The sequence below is a fragment of the Syngnathus typhle genome, linkage group LG15 (genome assembly GCF_033458585.1).
Source record: "Syngnathus typhle isolate RoL2023-S1 ecotype Sweden linkage group LG15, RoL_Styp_1.0, whole genome shotgun sequence".
Lineage (NCBI taxonomy): Eukaryota > Metazoa > Chordata > Actinopteri > Syngnathiformes > Syngnathidae > Syngnathus > Syngnathus typhle.
This window is the reverse complement of record NC_083752.1, coordinates 5,060,550-5,079,875: the sequence shown is the minus strand read 5'-3', so window position 1 is coordinate 5,079,875 and position 19,326 is coordinate 5,060,550. Positions and strand designations below refer to the sequence as shown.

At 41.7% G+C, this 19,326-nt stretch overlaps 1 protein-coding gene across 16 annotated transcripts in view; it reads left to right on the top strand.

Moving 5' to 3' along the window:
* Positions 1-19,326, top strand: part of auts2a (activator of transcription and developmental regulator AUTS2 a) — a 174,078-nt gene that overhangs the window by 115,744 nt on the left and 39,008 nt on the right. The gene's annotated exons all lie outside the window — the stretch shown is intronic.

The following is a 19,326-nucleotide window of genomic DNA, read 5'->3' as shown; positions in this document are numbered from 1 at the left end:
TAAAATTCCCTAGCTTGATGGGTCCTTTACACTCAAGGGATCCATTCGGTTTCTTATTAAGACCAGCCATTGTCTGCCTTTACGAGCCAGGCACCAGCAAAGTGTCCCTTTTCATAATACATCAATGACTCATGATGAGAATATTTTAAGGTGATTGTGAGCTATAGTACAAAAAATCCAATAAAACACTTCCCTTTTTATATTGGAAAAAATATTTGCTAATACTGTAAGTATAGGGCACCCTACTGGATAGCTTTTAAAGGTATCCCGTATTTTCCGCACTATAAGGCGCACCTAAAAACCTCCAATTTTCTCAAAAGCCGACAGTGCGCCTTATAATCAGGTGCGCCTTATATATATGGACCAATATGGAGCCACTACAGCAGGCGTGCCCAAAGTCCGGCCCGCTATATATGGACACAGTTTTAAAATGGGCCATTCATTGAAGGTGCGCCTTATAACCCGGTGCGCCTTATAGTGTGGAAAATACGGTAATCAGTCTGCTGTCACTGCAGTTCCGTACGGACGCATCCAGCCTCTGCCCTAATTCCCCTAGGCCCAGATGCCGGACAGGAATTGATAGTATGCTTGTACAAATGAAGTGATAAGAGGGCTCACCCAGATTACATGAGGCCTAAGTGGAAGTGAGAAAGCTTATGGAGATGGATGAATTCATAAGGCTGCCTGGCACATTCTTAAGAATCAATGTAATAAGGGATAAATCAAACATCCTCCTTTCTTTCCCAGAATGGTTTTGAATTAAAGCCAAGGCTGATGGTAGACCTCCCGAGAGAGGAGTGTGGAGCTGTCCCCCTTTGTACAGTGTATTAAAAAAAAAAAGAAGGCTGAATAAGCATTATTTGTTTTAGCCATCTTGGTTCTGTAGTTCAGATCAACAACTTTAGAGATCTTTGTAGACTGGAACCTCAAAAATTCAACACCTACCGGTAGAATGTTCAGTGAGGAGACAATAATTGGCAGAAGATGCAGATGTGCTGGCTGCAAAGTCAGAAAGAGGAATGTAATGCGTTTTGAATGGCAACTAGAGGTGAGTCACTCTGGCGCTAGTGGCCATGATTTTTTTTTTTGCTTGGCAAAGCAACACAGCCGAGGGAAGGAGACGACGGCAGAATGTCAGCTTGCAAATGAATGTGCAAGATGGCATTTGCTGACCGCCGTCAAGTGTCACAATCAACTTTTGTGATTTCGCAACTGCAGTTTGCAGCCTAAGCCGTAATGTTGGTAACCATTAAGCAATTTTCAATAAAATGTTATCCCCTTGAACTTTTCATCCATTTACATTTCTCAGCATCAGGATGGATATTTTAATGAGAATGTGACCTTTGTGGTCATTTCATCTTGGAACCTAACAAATAGAGAGCTTGAGATACAAAGCTTGTAAATAAATACCTGTCCTTAGGATTAAAATAACACTTTACTACAACAACGATGTGCATAAGCTACCAAAGTGTAGGCAGACATTTGAAAATAACAAACGCAAAGAAGTGCCCTTTGGGTTATGAGATAGCTCATTACCTATGAGCAACCTTCCATCTGCACTCATGGCTACTCTGGGAGTCATTATGATTATGATGGAAATCTCACAAGCCATTACTGGGAGACAGCACAGGGCTCACTGCAGACACACTAATGGACTCATTTGTAATTGGGCGAAAGAGAAATGACTCTGTGAGCTCCTAGCCGAGGCGCTATGACAAATAAAACCGAGTTGGTTTACTTGATTACATACGAATAATGTCCACCCTAACTTGGATTAGTCACTGGCTCAATTTGCGATGACCTTTATGGATGATTTTGACCCATTTTCATAAACTAAAAATTCTGAGCTAGTGGTAAAATTAAGTGTGTCATCCAAGTAATGGTGCATACATTAGAAGCCCGAGAGAGTGTCTGGATATATGATTTGGTTTCAGTATCCTTAATGGAACTCGCGCAATATCATTATCAATCTCCTCTCACTGTTTATCAAAGCACTGCACAACTTGTATTTTACTGACCGTGTCTGCCAGTCAATGACCAAAGCCTTGAGCACCAATGTGATAGTAAAAAAAAGTAAAGAATAGAATAAAGAAGAAATGGATAAACGTGCTTAGGAGTCCCTATGACACACATAAACAAGAATGTGTGTGTCCCTGTGTGTGTGTCTGTTGGGGTCTAATAAGATTTCTCTGACCTTGGTGATTTATAGATTCATTTGTGTGCTTGTTTAGGGACCTGATCTGCATTATTCATGTAAACAGGAGGCAGCACCGAGGACATTAGCTGGTTAACCCCCGCGCAGGTTAGGCCACATTATTTGAATGCCTATTACCAAGAGCAGGCCTCTCGGTCTCACGCTAACAATTAGGAAAGGAGACGATTTGGACGGAAATTGGCAAAGGCAGCTCATCTATTGTAAACAACAGTCATTCAACTCTGGACCTAGAACAGGTGGGGCCAGAACATTATTATTCAATTAGCTGTGTTAGCAGTAAACAATGCACAGCCCTTTTTCATGCTCACAAGAGAAAGATAATTGGTAACCAAATACCCGGTGACATTCTGCTGCTTTAGTTGCATTATTTATTTGTCACACACCAGCTGGCATGCATGTGACGCGACACATGCCATGTTTTACATGAGCGTGATTATGATTCATCCGTGTGCAGATATAAGGTTCCAGAAGCTTTGGCATGAAGCCTTTTTTTTTTTTAGATTTTTTTTCCGATGCTGCTGTAGGGGAAGCAAGTCTCCAGATTATCATTATTAATTTAATTTTAAGATTTTAGATTTGTTTTTTTTATTGTTTCCAAATAAGACAGTTAAATACTATATTGAAGTGCAATTAAACATTTTTTTTTAATGTGGATGACGTGACGTTTGGGATTTTTTTTCCGATGCTGCTGTAGGGGAAGCAAGTCTCCAGATTATCATTATTATTTTAATTTTAAGATTTTAGTTGTTGTTTTCTTTTATTGTTTCCATGATAAGAGAGTTAAATATATTGAAGTGCAATGAAACTTGCAACCAGGCACTTATTGTTATTATTTCAACTTGTCCTGTACGGGGGTCACCATGGTTACATGATTTGTTTGCTGCAGTTGCAGTTTTTACACCAAATTTGCACCAAATAATCAAAAGGATCAATTTTCTGCCTTCCTATTTGAATATTCATGTCCTGCCCAAATTTTCTATGCCTTAGGTGTGTTTTTATTGAATTCCCTTGGAAATGCATACTGAACACTCTCGTACTTGACCGTGGTTTATCACAGTCACTTTAAAAACAATAGCATCTGCGTTAATTACCCTACAATGAATCACCATAGCATGACACAACACATCCCAGCTTAAGGAGGGATAAAATGCAATAGCTTTAGCGCCATCTTCCCTGTGGAGGATGATCCATCTCATTCTGTGCATTTTCCTGCCTTCTCTCTGGGGAGAATGCCATCATGCATAAAGAAAGACAAGGAGAAAGGCAGCAGCAGCATATGTCTGCCTCTGACAGGCCGGGCTTATCGTCTCTTCAGCTCTTTGCTACAAGCGTGATTACCGCTGACAGCTCAGACTGCTGATAAAAGCGGCAAGATTAAAGAAAACAGAAGAGGCGCGCAGACACCGCACCAGTGTTTCTTCTCATCAAGGCTTCCATCTGCCCTCCACTTCTCACCACCTCCACCAACACTCCAGCAGCTCCTTCTATTCCTCATCCACCCAGAACCCCGTGCCGGGGTGTCAGAGCTGTCGAGAGTGGGAAGTGACATCACAAGAATTTGCAAGCAGTCTCGAGGCTCATCATGTCACTGGCAGCCTGTCTTGTGTCAGGCATCCCCCAGGAAAGCTGTGATCCAGTCTTCGTATCCACACGTTCCGACTTCTCGCTGGGGACGGGGAGGGAGGCGAAATTAACAGAATGTTTTTCCATCTTGTTAAATGACAGCATCGTTTGTTCGAAAAGCTGTCTGAGCAAAGAGGTGCGCGTGCGTGAGGGTTTCGCAAAAAAAAAATTGGCAGGAAAACAGTGTGGTGAATTATTGAGTATGGATGAGGTGACAGAGCTAGCGCATTTTTTATCGCGTGGCTTTCCAAAAAGCATCTAAGGTGTGAATTGAGGAGTGCTCAATTACGAAACTGTGAAAATCATAGAGCACACTTTGCTTGGCTTGACCAGAATATTTGGGTTTTTATAGATGTATTGAATCTGTGAACATCCAAGTTGAGGAAATTTGTACAAAGCTGTGCCCAATTTCTTCCGAGGCTGCCAGAATTGAGGCACTTATTCTGGAGTCATGGAAAATCTGCCGCATCTCCTGGGTAAATCTCCCATCTCCGGGATCTGGCTCGCCGTCAGCTCATTTGGACGGAGATAGCGGCTGCCTCAGCGAAGAATGCGTTTGATTCCCTTTTCATTTATTTGAACTGATCTGCTGTGATTAAGAGCTCCATGTCTCATTATTCTCTTTTAGAGAGGAGCGGGGCATTGGCTTTTGCCAAAATATTTGAATGATTAGGGCCCAAGCACGGGCCATGCCAAAGCGTCGGGCAGCATTCACTCTGCTTATTAGATTCACTTAAATGCTGTTGTAAATCATGGGAGCCAGCGCATGCTGCCAGAACCGACTCGGTTTGAACACGAGAAGCTTCTGCTGCCAAAGCCGTTGCAGGCTGGCGAGTGAGACTTTTACTGCTGTTTGTTTTAGCTCGGCCAATCAAATGGTTGTTTGACAAGGTCGAGTTCATTTCCTGGCTGAAAATGCCAAATATTCATCTGTGAGGTATCGACTGGTAACTATCGCCGTCACAAAACTGCAATTTCTCCAGAGTCCAGAATCAATCGTCTTGGAAACATTTCTTAATATGCCAAAGCTATTATTTTAATTTATACAGCTCTATCTTGAAGTGTTCATTGTGAATGTGGTCTGCGTGATTGGGGCCCTCAAACTCAATAAGCACCATCAGCACCATTAAACCTTGGTGTTATTCTATTGTTCTGTCAATTCTAAGATTGCAGAGTGTGAGTGAGCAAGGAAGAAAAATAGGCCTCTTGCTGAGCACTCGAGAAAAAAATTTGGGGGGTGGGGGGGGAATGTGAGCGTTTTCTTTCAAAATAAATCATGGTCGCTCAATCAGTCCTTCAATTTGGCACATTGTCAAAAGGCAAATGCAACAAATCAGACCATATTGTTCCTCGGGGGGTGTAATAACCATGAACGCTACTGCTCTACTCATACCCTCTCGTTGACTTCTTATCCATACTAACATCTGTTATGAGAACGTTCAAACCGCTTGTTTGTTATTTCCTGATATAAGTAGGATATGATTTGTCCAATGAGATATGGGTTAGAACCCCCACCCTGAAAAAAAAATCTTTCCCATTTGACAAATGGTTGCTGGTCTGCCAACAGCACGTACCGTATTTTCCGCACTATAAGGCACACCTAAAAACCTCCAATTTTCTCAAAAGCCGACAGTGCACCTTATAATCAGGTGCGCCTTATAAATGGACCAATATTGAGCCACTACAGCAGGCGTGTCCAAAGTCCGGCCCGCGGACCAAATGTATATATCATATATATGGACAAAGGTTTAAAATGGGCCATTCATTGAAGATGCGCCTTATAATCCGGTGCGCCTTATATATGGACAAAGTTTTAAAATGGGCCGTTCATTGAAGGTGCACCTTATAATCCGGTGCGCCTTATAGTGCGAAAAATACGGTACTTGTGTGAACTGGTCTATGGCAGACAAAATGGTCAAGGTCTAGCTTGCTTTTCAATAAAACCAGAACCTTCTGAAAAGTGAACTTACCATTCCACCATAGCAGTATTAAACATTGATGGTGTGCATTATCGAAGTTCTTAAAAATGCCCAACATTACAAACGGAACTGGACCAAACTGTCCTACTTGGTGGATACATGTCTATTGACTCAAAGGAATGGGAGAAGGTCTAAAAAAAAAAAGTCCCGACAATGATCCATAGCATGATCCGTATTGCCCCTACAGGAAAAAACGGGCACTAGGCACAGTTCTCTGGAAATCAATTCCCGGGAAGCATTTGAGTACTGGTTGTAAATCACAGCGGACGGATAGAAGGTACTGGGGATGAAAGAAGAATGTGATTGTGGGTGTGCCTTCATCGGGGAACAGATTAAGGAAAGTCTTCCCATCATAAACCCTGAAGGTAATGTTTCCCAAGCACTTGCACCCTCAGCAAAAGCAAAGCAGTGACCGGGTAAAAAAAAAAAAACTGTTCCAGCCTCATGCTCCATTGCTTGATATCTCCTTTGTTAAATGAGTTGAGGTTTAGGACAGTGTTCTCAAATTGATTTATATCCTTCAAAAGAGCTCTCATCAATCCTGATGTGACTCTAATCAAGTTGTTGGCTATTAGGGATGTGTGTGGTTGATAAAGTCATTGATCAAGTGAAGCTCAGCGATGATGACATATTGTTTACCTTTTGAGAGAAATAACCGATAGCTATAATGAAGTGCATTTCACTAATATTTCATTAAAAAATCATCATTGTTATTCTTTAGTTTTCATTATTTAAATATTATTCAAATAATGGCTCCGTTTGAATTTAATTTGAGCTGCATTTGCAAAGCGTCAATCGAATTAATAACATTAATATTGTTTATTTTTTGCTTAATATTTGTCAACAAGCCAAGGTGGACCGTAATTTACAATGTCATGTTTTTCAAGTTAGCTTTGTTGAAGGCAAACTAGATCATCCTATATTAAGTGGGTGTGCTTAACGTTGCATGACGTATTCGGGCCGAATTCCATTCTGAATTTTGTCTTTTGCACAAGCAAATACTTGCAGCACAACATCCAGCGCGGTCTCCAGAGAGCTGTAAATGAGCTTAATGAATTAACAAACAAACAAACAGCTTTAAGGGTGAGCTTCAGAGAGCAGCAAATCTGTAAAGCATATAATATCTCATTTGTAGGTTAATATTTGCCAAGGCTTTTTTTTTCTGGGCTATCATGTGCTCCGACAAATAAATCTAAGGTAAGGTCAAAATAGAATTTATTTCCACCTGCTTGCTTGTATCTCTGTCATGCATTGCTATCACTAGTTGCCCTTATTCTTGCTGAACTAAAAACAGAAATAACAACTGTGACAGAATGACAGTATACAACAAATCCCAAAGCAAACAGTCACTTAGTTTGTTTATGGTATGTATATTTCTTGCAGTAATGAGTGTTGCCGTTGTTTTGCGCTGATGCACTGTGGGTAACGGCATAATGAGATTTCCCGGTGACAAGTCGTCTTCCCTGGACTTGGCTCTGGTCTGTCTCTGCATATATGTGTGTGTGTCAGCCAGGCAGCATTTCAGTATTTTTTTTTCCTCCTCCTGTGCTGTCTGCTTTTGATTTCTTTTCCCAGAGGTGTTTAAAAAAAGCAACTGGATTGTTAGTGACAATCATCCGCTCTGGTCCTTTTGAGGAAAAAAGTTTGATTTAATCGTGCAGCTGTCATTTAATACGCTAGAGCGGCAGGCGCTCCTACGAGGCCCGGTCCTGATCAAGCACCTCAGAGATGTCCCCGAGATCGCTCTGGTTTCTCTTTCCCCCCGTTATGTCTAAATCCTCAATACAAATTGCGGTGTTTCAGCTCTCCCAATGGGGCCTATTACTGCCTGTGGGGTATTAAAGATCATTAATAGTGCTGTCGGAAAAAGAGAGGGAGAACCTGAGGGGGCCGGGGGGGGGGTTAGCGGTAGTGAGTTGCTTAGCTTCTCATAAATGGGAAATTAATACATCTGCTTCATTAATGCCGCCTCGTGTTTGATGTTTGTTCGCTGGCAACTTTAATGATCTAGGTTTGAGCCGACGGGGCGCTAGACTAAATTTGATTCCTCCAATTAAGTAGTCAGTCTTCTTTTCTTTTGGGAAATGGGTTTGACAAGGAAAAAAAAAAACTGCTGCCTAATTATGCACTCCAAACCATTTTAGTTACGTGGCTTTCGCTTTTCTATTACTCTCTTCTTTTGTCGGTGACGCATTGCAGTCAGCTTTGGCCTACATAGTCAATTTCCCATGACTAAACACCCGCAAATATTTTAAGCGGTACTTCATAATCTTGTCGATATATGCAAATCAGCGCAAGGTGAGGAAGTGCAAATGATGAACTGACTCATGATAAGAGCTGTTTCTAATATTTTATAGACCTCAATTAGCAACATGAAAGGAGCAGTTCCCCAAATGAGCCTCGTCTCAGAAGACTAAGTAGAGCAACTATAACGTATTTTCTGCACTATAAGGTGCACCGGATTATAAGGTGCACCTTCAATGAATGGTCCATTTTAAAACTTTGTCTGTCCATACGTAAGGCGCACCTGATTATAAGGCGCACCTTCAATGAATGGCCCATTTTAAAACTTTGTCCATATATAATATATATACATTTGGACACGCCTGCTGTAGTGGCTCAATATTAGTCCATATATAAGACGCACCTGATTATAAGCCGCACTTTTGAGAAAATTGGAGGTTTTTAAGTGCGCCTTACAGTGCGGAAAATACGGTAGTTGAATTGTGATTTTTGTTATTTTTGCTGGAAACAATATCTTGACTTTGATGTTTTTTGCTACAGCGGATGCTTACAAAGTATGAGTTGGTTGGGCGCCATGTACTTCGGCCATACATTGGATGTGATCATATTATTGCTATTGTTGTGTTTTGTAGAAATAGTCGTAATAACTCCCTGGGTAATTAATGCATGCTGTTTAAAAGCAAAAGCTACAAGACAAACTGTCTTGCTGACGCATAACTAACATCTATTACCAATGTAAATGAGCCGGCAACTTTCCTATTTAAATGGGAGCAAAGAGGGAAAGTTTGCTCGCAGGCATGCTCAGGGAAGACTTAAGGAGCAGCCGAAAATGAGAGCAAGCCATCACGCATTTCGACTTTAAACCACTTTCTGAAGAGCATCTAGCCTCGGGCACTGAAACTTGCCAAAAAACACACTCGTTTGGTGCTTTGAAATCACAAGGTAAGATCACCTTGGGAGGAAAAGATCAACAGACAAGAAAGCAGACGGATGCCACGTTTACTGCGTAGCAGGCTGAGGGCGATTTCTTTTGATCCGCAGGAGAGCGTCTTGCTTGGCGCCAACACCAATGCAGCACGTTGCCTCCCACCAGCATCGCACAGCACCATCTGCTAAGACCTGTTGGCTTGTTTGTTTTCCAGAGCAAACAGCAAATCACTCCTTTCCTCTTCCTGCTTTTTACCATATGCCGCTGTCTGTGTATCAGAGCGAAGCATGTATATTAATGAAGTTAATCAAAGGCACGCACGCAACCGCATCTACCAAGGGAATTTTCAAATGACACACCTGCTCATTCATTCATCAAGTCGGAAAGCTCATATTGTCACCATGGCTACCTTTCACTAGGTGAAAGAGTCATAAACGGCAACTACCGTATTTTCCGGACTATAAGGCGCACCGGACTATAAGGTGCATCTTCAATGAACGGCCAATTTTAAAACTTTGTCCTTATATAAGGGGCACCGGACTATAAGGCGCACCATTAATGCATCATGTCAGATTATAGATAGATAAATGACTTAGCAGGTTTGCAAATGCATTGGAAACATAACATTTGCCATTGTTCCTGGTTGATGTCCTCATTTAATGCCATGTGGATAAATTCGTTCAGAGATCCACCAATGATTTGTATGGTCAGGCGACTGCCGATGATCTCTTTGTACCATATCATCTTTACATTTCAGCCAAAATAAAGGAATAGACGTCACTCCTGCAATACGTTTGTGTCAGTTTACCCAGAGTGTGGCCAACTTTATGTACACTCAAGTTTGTTATCATGCATTTTTTTCCAATAAGGTCAAACGTTGACATGTTTTTCCAGGCCAGTGTCGAAGCCAGAGGCCTGTCATGCATTATTCCCGCAATTTTAGAACGAGCAAGCAAAAGACTATCATGATGCAATCCCACACCTGGAAATGTAGACCTGTAGAGAAGAACAGTGTCAGTCTCAAGGGCTCCTCCTCCAGTCAGTTGATAGATTGGCAGCTTTCCAAGATGAAATTGTACCTCCCATCACGCCTCCAGAAAAATAACAAAATGTTCTCCTCCAACCACCCTGGTTTGCTCTGGGCACAAGTGTAGCTGAAGGCAATGCCTGGATCAAGCTTAGAGAAGTGAGCTGTCGTCCCCCACTCAAACAAGGATATCTACTCTATGTGGGTTGTGAAATCCAGTCTGGGAGCCGCTAATCTTTTGTTAACTCGCTTCTACTTTCTCAGTACAAGATACTTGTTGACAACTCCCTCGGATATACTCCAAAACATGTCAGATGATTCTTTTCCTTGCTCAAAGTCACAGAATATATTCGCCGTTTGACAAGTGCAGCAACATGACAGTGATCAGTCACTCAAGATTACATTGTCAGTGGGTTAAAGTAGGTGTTTATTAATCTGTCCTGTCTTGTCTGATCAATCATGTCGTTGGCCTTGAAGGGATTTTCTAAACTCGTTTCATGAGCGGTGGCTCTTGGAATATTGACAGGAAACAAAATAGGACTTAATAACAAAAACTGAAATCTTATTACAAAACATGATACAGTCTGTAATTCACAATATTCCTCTTTGTCTGGCACATTAGCTTCACAAAAAGCCTTTGGGCTGTCGGTGGGCGATAGATCATATCACGTTACCTTTAACCCTAGCACCATCACCCCAATGTTGACCTTTGACTCCATGTCCAGCTTTAACAGCCTGCTTGTCTGCTGCCTCGGCACATTGCCACATTCATCTTCGATGGTGAAACATACGGCCAAAGGTCAACATCAGCTTGTCTGGTAAACATGTCCAGTGAGATCACTAATAAGATTGTAACATTTAACTGGCATTAATAACTCCATCCTGAATAAATTTGTGAAAAGCAAGTCCGCACATAAGTGGTGCGCAGGTGCGCTTGCACACTGAGAATCTTTTAGCAAAAACGATTTAATGTTTCACTGTATGTAAATTATATCTATATAAAGCTGCACATGATAACATTTGAGCATCGTTGTTATAATGTAATGGGGAAAATATTTTGAGTTATTTAATTTGTATTGTGTGGTAATGTCGTTTGCTCGCACATTTGAGTCGAGTTATAATAAAGATTTTCAAGATTAAAACCAATTTCCCTCAAATTAATGTATTCTGGTATTTTACAGTAATTCATATTAAATGGCTAACTTTGCTAATGCATTGCTACCATTGATGCTGTTGTGAATGCTTTTGGTTTAAAGCCTGCTTTCTTGTTTTATAAGCATACCGTTTCAGGAAATTAACTCCAGGCTCCGTTTAAAAGGGTGGTAAAGGTTTATTAAACAAACCAGATGGTGTCAGTCTAACAATAGCACGATGTTTTAGCTAGCATCACCCGAAGGCCACCGTGTCTCTTCTCCACATCTTCCCTGTGTCACACAGACTCAAACTCAGCCCCCGATGTCCTAGCTTTGACAGGCTGAGCGGAACAATAACCACGCGCCAGCTGATGCATGATCCATGGATTTGACCCGCTGACCCCAAGACACATTGTTACGGGCTGTTTACATTGTGCAAATTGACTAATGTTTTCATGAGGCTCTTTAACTGGCTTCAACTAGGATTCAGGATGTGCCACTGACTTCCTCCTCTGTAAATAGCTCATCCTCACCAAAGACAAGAAGATCAGTGTAGACAAAGAGGAAGTATAGGCACATTTGTATTCTGCAGATGCTTTCAGAGATTAGTGGGGCATCAGAGAGCAAATATGAGTCTGACAGCTCTCATAATGAAAGAATCAAGACGCATTATGAAATAAGTGGAAGTGACCAATGAAGGGAGACACAGCGCTAGCTGCTTTGAATTCCAATTACATTAACACAAGCGAGCAAGGTGCCTTTTAACGTCTCTTGAGATGTTATGGGACTCTGATATCCAGGGCCGAGACTCAAATAAAGGTCACTGTGACAGAGGAAAATAGACTTGGCCTCTCCGTTACATCATCACGAGACGTGAGGGCCACTCCTCAAAATCTACTTTCTATTTTCTTGCCCAGCCCTAAGAGATCTGCAGAATGTGAAATGGCAGGGGTGAAAAGGGGTGTGTGTGGACCGCATCGAGGGGAGTGGATTATCTCATGAAGGGAAATCAATTAGAGCGTTACGGTAGACTGTGAACATTTATCCATTTAGCTTGACCACTATTGGATTTTCATGATGGGCTTTGACTGTTCAGACCGAGAGATCAGAGTTAATGGCGATTGTTCTGCACTCCTTTATCTGCCTTATTCAATGAGAGACACTTCATCAAACCAGAGAGAGCCCCGCGGACTATTGATAGATGGGCTTTGTGTGCGGTTGAAGAAAAAAAAGACAAGGTATGGGGGTTGAAATGGGAGGGACTGCGGCCTAGGAGAGGGGTGTCACAGATGTCCAGGCCTTTGAAAGAAAATTAAACAAGTACCTCATTAGCCAACGCTCCAGTGCTCCCTGGAGGGGGCCAATGAGCCAGGCTTTTTAATGAGCTGGGAACTTAGGCGGTGCCAAAGTTTACCCCAGCCTTGCCTTTCTCTTTTACGCCACCGGGAAGAGCCATTCCCTCCCCTTTTGCCCCTCCACCCCCCACCACCTCATCTTGGACCTACTCCATTGAGGGCAGCTCATGCAGAGCAGAGAGAGGCACCACACTGATTCCCTGCCTTTCAGCTCCGGAGAGGGGGATAATGCTGTTTTTGTACCACATATCCAGAGGAATTATGCGCGCTAATTTGATTAGGGGAAGATTTGATTAACTGGAAAATGAGGGCTTTGCTTAGACTTTCACACGCTTAATTTATCCCTTGCAAAGCAGACGCAACATTGTGTCATGAAACTCAGAAGGCATATGAGAAGCCCATTCAGCAGCTAGATGGCCCTTTCAGACTCAACAATATCTAGGACTGCCATGGTTCAAATTGGGATAATCAGTTTAAAGCTCTTTGCCTGGCCACAGAATACAAATTGCATTTGGCATTAACAGTTAAAAGGTTCGGAGAATAATGAGATTAATGTAGCGGGGAATTGAGGTAGCCAGGACGAAAAATGCTCAACGAATAGCATTGTTGCAAAAAGGTGAAGCTTGACCGTTCTTTGGCGGTGGATGTCAATCAAAGCTGGTGTAGTGTTAAAATAGATTGTTCGAAATCACAGTGCTATTTTAATTTGTAAGCGTGGCATTACTGTTTATATTCCCGTGCAAAGTGCAGAGGCTTTTATTCGCCGATGCGTTGAATTCATTTAATACTTTTCGTTTGCTTTTCTATGATCTCTTTGTGCATTGTGGAATGGCCACAGGGGCTGAAAGAGCTGAATGCTTTGCTTTTGCTCCTTTTAACATGGAGCCATGAAGGTCATATTACTGTGCGGTGATGATTACATTTTAATGAAAAGAGACTTCTTCTATGAGAGAGCCAGAGGCAAGCTTGATCTTTTTTTCTGATCTAAAATCCTACACTGAGTGACCTTCCCATCTGTCTGGCTAGAACTGAGCCTGGCGGTTCTCTATCTTAAATAAATAGCTCTTTTATTTTACACAGGGATTGCCCAGATTACCTTTTTAATAAGATCTTAGCTGTTCTCGAGTAGAATGTCCCGGGACCGCTGCGGAGTTAGTCTTCAGCCCATAACCATCCACTAAAGGTCTACGTTCCTCCCAGAGCCCATTTGAGCCGCTTGGTTTTGTCATCTGTTATATTGCCAGTTATGAAGCGTCGACTTGAGCCAAGAACTGACATGAGAGAAGGATGGTAAAGTGATGGAAGTATGGAGAACGAAATTGGGAACCCAGACAGATGAGCCGTCTCCTCCTGTTGGAAGTCACTCCATTTTCACCATCTGTTCACCCCCGCTTTAATTAAATCTACAGAGATGATTTTTTTTTTTTTCCTTTCTCGTGCCACCCATGTCAGATTCATTTTTTTTCTGACGTTCTACTCTCGCATGCTGTATTTGAGTGCAGGTGGGATGATGCCAATGTCCACTCATCTCCCACCTTGCTGCCAGCTGCTAACGAGAGTGAGCCAGGGTGGCGAAAGGCAGTTGCCAGGCATTATGAGGCGTTAATGAGGAGCATTCGAGAAAAGCCCTGGCCAAGGCCGCTTGCCATCAGTCACTTTGGTCTTTATCTTCTGCATACAGACACACTTTGCCTATTTTCTGATTTACAAACATTCTACATTCAAATGATGAATGAACTAAGTTTGGCCTCGATATTTCCGGTGCTATATTCTTTTGTCAGTATTTGACTGCAAGACAAATTTGTATACCTTGCTGGCCTTTGCATCAAAATCATTTGTCTGGCCAATTGTTTGGCTCACCGTCGCTGGTTCCTCCGCACTTTGCCAGCAATGAGACATCTCCTGAACCAATGCTGTGAGCACATTCTCTTTCCGAGATTGGCAGATATTTGCTCTTGTGGTTCAGTGTAATTTTAAGCCTTAACATTTACTTCTTGGTACGGGTTTCATCTAGCTTCAGCTGCCCACAATAAAAGGCCACTCAAAAGTGCAATTTATTGCAAATCACAAAGTCTTGAGGGAGAGTGAAATTGACATGCTAACCCATGCTGTTCACATTTCTACCATAAACCAAAGGTGTTGCAGAGAATTTGTCAGCACAACCAACTGTAAAATCTACTCGGGACTGCACAGATATTTTATCATTATTATTTTATTTATTTATTAAAACTGATTTTTTTTCCCCCTCAGTGTCCTATTCAAACTGAATAATTGACAACAAGTGCGGTGTAAAGTCCAAAGCGGCCACAAAGCTCCCTTACGTCCGAAGGAGCTCAGTTGTAAAGCCCCCGTGCTGCGTCTGGGCAGCCTCGATGCCTTTCAAACATTGCCGCTCATTGATTTGAGTCTTTTGTCGATTGTTCTAGTCTAGTCATCGGGAAAAGCCCCGCTTGTGCTGTCAGCGCTGTATGCAGCTGGGAATGTATGTGTGTGTGCTATCCCCTCAACAAATGAGTTCCAGCTAGATTTAGTGGAAGGTTTTACTCTGAGGCAAGGTTGAGCCCAAGCCATAGCCAGAACAGGTTGAATTTCAAAGGGGCTTATCAGGGGAATTAGGCAAGCCTTTGGAGTTTGAGCATTGCCTAATTCCTGGTGACCTTTCCCTGGCTCGGGTTTGACTTTTTGTGGTGATCAGCAAGTGCTGTAACAAGCTTTTCCGTCTGTGTGGCTGGGGATTACTGTGGAGCAGCCTTGCCCTCCTCCCCTGCACTCACAAGAAGCCATCTGTGGTGGAGAGAGAGTGCATGAGAGACAGACACAGAAGCGTGCAAGAGCCAACGCAAGTAGGCAATAGCCTGAAGGGCTATTGTCATGCTTGTCCGTGTGTTGGCGAGGCTTTTGCATTTGTCAGAGTTCGCTTTTGTGATAAACTGGTATGTTTTGTTCGGCCATTTTCAACCCCCAGGCACTGGCAACCTATTATTCATGGATATTTGAATTGTTTTTATTTTTACAAAGAAAGTTTTTCTTCCCCCGCCCACCCCTCCGGATATTCTTGTGATAATCATTTGACTTTCTCTTGGAATCAGAAACTGGGATTATTTTTTGCAGAAATGTTATAGTGGTAAGTTTTATTTTATGATGAGCATGGCGTAATGTTTACTTACTAATTTTCATACGGAATGCAAATGAGATGTTATGTCATGTGATTACACCCGTTGATCATCCACAGATAATCTTTGTTCAGAGACCCCTGCTGTTTTTAGGAATTGCGTTGATTGCATTTAATCAACACGCTTCTGTATTCATTATCGTAACAGGAAATGTCACATCAGGTGTAATTAAGCAGTCGAACGTTAAAGATTTTGAATTCCCCATGATGTTATATACTGGTGAGTTGCAAATAACAAATTCATTTCAAAACCGTTATTTATACGACATGCATGAAACTTGCTAGAGAATACAGAAAATTAAATATGTGCGTGTTATTATTATGCAACTGTGCATTCGACTCAAATAGCAACGCTAGTTAGCCAGACCGTGCCCTATTATGCAATAATTTTTATTACATAAGCGAATTTTTTAAGAAACATTCGTGACATGGGTAGGGAGAGAAGAGCATCATCATCATCATCATGCAAAAGTCATCTGGGTTGCCTCTCGCTCTCTCTCTTTCTCTCTCTCTCTTCTGTGCTGCATTATCATAAAAAGTAATTTAGGACTGATTGATGCAAATGGCCCTCTGTTCTTTTCTATCATTAACGGGCCCTTTGCTATGGCCACGGGCGGTGATTAAAGCTGTCGTTTTCAGTTTCTCATTAAAGGAAAGCGGCGGGCCATGGGAAGAATTCATAGAGGGATAGAGAGGGAGAATATAAAAAGGAGGAAAAAAGGGCCATTTTCATCTTGAAGCACTGCTGTTAAGAGGAGCTACCATTCTTTTAAAAAAATAAAAAATCCTAATTATTGTATTCCCTCAAGCCTTTCTGTCTGCCTAAGAAAATCTGTGGTCAGAACCCATTTAAATTGTATCTTTTTATGATTCCCCAAATGCTTTTTGGATTGCCAGTTAGGTTGCTTATGGAAAAATATGAGCAAACGACAAAAGTTCAAATCCAAGTCACTTTTCAAATTCTGTGTGAACTCAAAAGTTATCACGCACATAGTAGGTTAAAAAAAAATGTCAATGCAGCTTTTCAAATATGTTTTTTTTTTGCTGCCGGCTATATCGGCACAAAGCTTTTAAAGAAAGTAAAAGTGTTGACAGAACAAGCACAACAAGACATTATTGCCGAGACTCACACATACACTTGAACATGAAAGTGTGCATTTGGATACTACTTGCTGTCAGGAACCTTATCTACTTTAATGGGGCTTTCTTGGCTGCTAGGTAGTGAGACCCAAACCTCCAGCTGCGTTCTTCTCTGCGGGTGCCAACAATAACATTGAGTCCTGGGGTCCTGCGCTAATGGCCTGGGGAGTCCTTACTGTGATTGCGCCCAGCAGGCCATCCCAAATCACTCATAAACAACACTACTGCAAAAAAAATCATCCCAGCTCCCGCTACCCAGTGCGTTACCCCTTAATCCACAGGTGTCAAACTCAAGGCCCGGGGGCCAGATACGGCCCGCCACATCATTTTATGTGGCCTGCGAAGACAAAGTGTGCATCAAATTCGTGTCATTACTAGAATTGCAAATTGTCTTCACTTTTAACATCTTTTTTTTTTAGATATTTGACCAGTTTTTACTTGTCTGATTTGAAAACGAGTTATTTGTCAGTTTGTTTTGTCGCTTTTATTGTATATAATATGAGGTGCTTATACATTTCTTTGGGTTGACAGTCATAATGGCCCTCCGAAAGAAACTATGACTGCAATGCGGCCTGCGAAAAAAATTAGTTTGACACCCCTGTCCAATTCAAAGCATGCTAGTGGCTTGTAGCATATAACGTTTGATGGATTGGAGAAGTTAAACAGGAAAGTTTAAGTTTGATTTTAGTAGCAAAGTTCTTCTTGAGCCCACCCTATCAACGAAACACTAAAAAGGGAACTTAACTGAAAGTTGAGCACCTACCCTTACCTCCTGGCTGCCATATGAGAAGAATTATTCTGAATCCCCTCCATATGCTCCCAGTTTGCTCACATTATATCCAACAATTTCCTCAGACGGGGCTGTCCAAATGTTTTCCACCAACGGCCGCATACAGAAAAATCAAACGGCTTTTGATCAAAACACATGACTTGTGTATAGTGTACATTCAATGAGCCATATTCATCCGTGACATTACTCCAAATGTTTCTTCCTCATCCCTTTGTTGAACTATTAATACAATGTATTGTGTATTGGTTCAAACAACTATAATTGGTCTCAACTGAAGATACAAGACACAAGTCCGTTCTCCAGTTAATGGCGCAATTAATTCTGTTCTGTCTGTTCAGGAGACAAGACTTTAAGGAAAAATTGATTTTTTTTTTCTGCCCACTTGCTCTCTTAACTGGTTATAATGAGGGAGATAAATTGGTTTTCTTGGCTGTCTAATGGGCTCTCACAAGTTAGTTTATTTGACATTACTCTGAATGGCACTAGCAGCTTCCTGCTTCTTTGTGGATCTTCAGTCAAGATCGGTAAGACAAAATGGAATGACAGATCAATGAATTACCTCAACCCTACTGATTAACATGGATTATCTCACACTGCTGCCCCAGTCATATCGGGAGTAGTCTTTGACTCTCTAGATTATGCCTGCAAGGCTCACGTCTCTTGGGATGTGCAGCCTGGAGAGTTGGGTTCCAAAAGACAGCCTCCCAAAAGACCACTTGGGAATAAATTATCTTGGCTGCAACCCCTCTGGCATAATGTGATTGGACATGAGGGAGACGGACCCCACCCCTCATCCCATCCCAAAGGACAGAAATACCCAATGCTCAAACTTATCTTTGTTGAGCATTAAAATACAGGATTTGAACCTTCAGGGCATTCCCAATAATCTGTCCTTTGTGTTCATGCATCTCATCATCCGCCCAATAATCGTAGTTCATCAATTTTGCAGCTAAAGTAGATCATTGTTTGCAGACCTCCAAGTTTATTTGGTATTGGTGCCATATTTTTTTTCTATATTTTGTTTTCCATATTTTCTTTACTTGAATTGTTGGATGTGATCCAGCCAAAAACGAAAGGGATTCAAGGAGAGTGGCTTAGTGTAAGACGTTAATTCCCCAGCTAAAATACATGGGCCTCAGGTGGTGGTGCTTCTTAACCTCAGCCTGCTCAGTCTGATAAGAATGTTTCTTTGTTGTTGGTTAGGGACTAATGTTGGCTCGCTAAAGGCTATTAAAGCAAGCTCCTTGTTAATCATGTGATTTAATCACCCCATAGTCTATTTAGACCAGTGACACTTTGTGTTTGCACATATATTATAATTTAGTGGGACGTCTGAGGTTAAAAGCCGTCGAAGAAAGCTTGTAGAGTTACAATCAACTTGAATCCACCTACATACCGTATTTTCCGGACTATAAGGCGCACCTAAAACCCTAAAATTTTCTCAAAAGCTGACCAGACTGTCAGCTGCCTTATATATGGACCAAATTCCTAAATTTAAACTGTCCCGAAGCATTGTGTCATGAAATCAATCATAAGTGGCCCGCTGAAGACTATGAATCATGCATCAAAAAGACGATGGATCATTATTTTGTGATTATAAAGTAATTTGTTGCATTTGAAGTTGAAATAAAAAAGCTAACATGGAGAATGATTTGATTTGGATTAAAAATCTGACATGATGCATTAATGGTGCGCCTTATAGTCCCGGTGCGCCTTATAT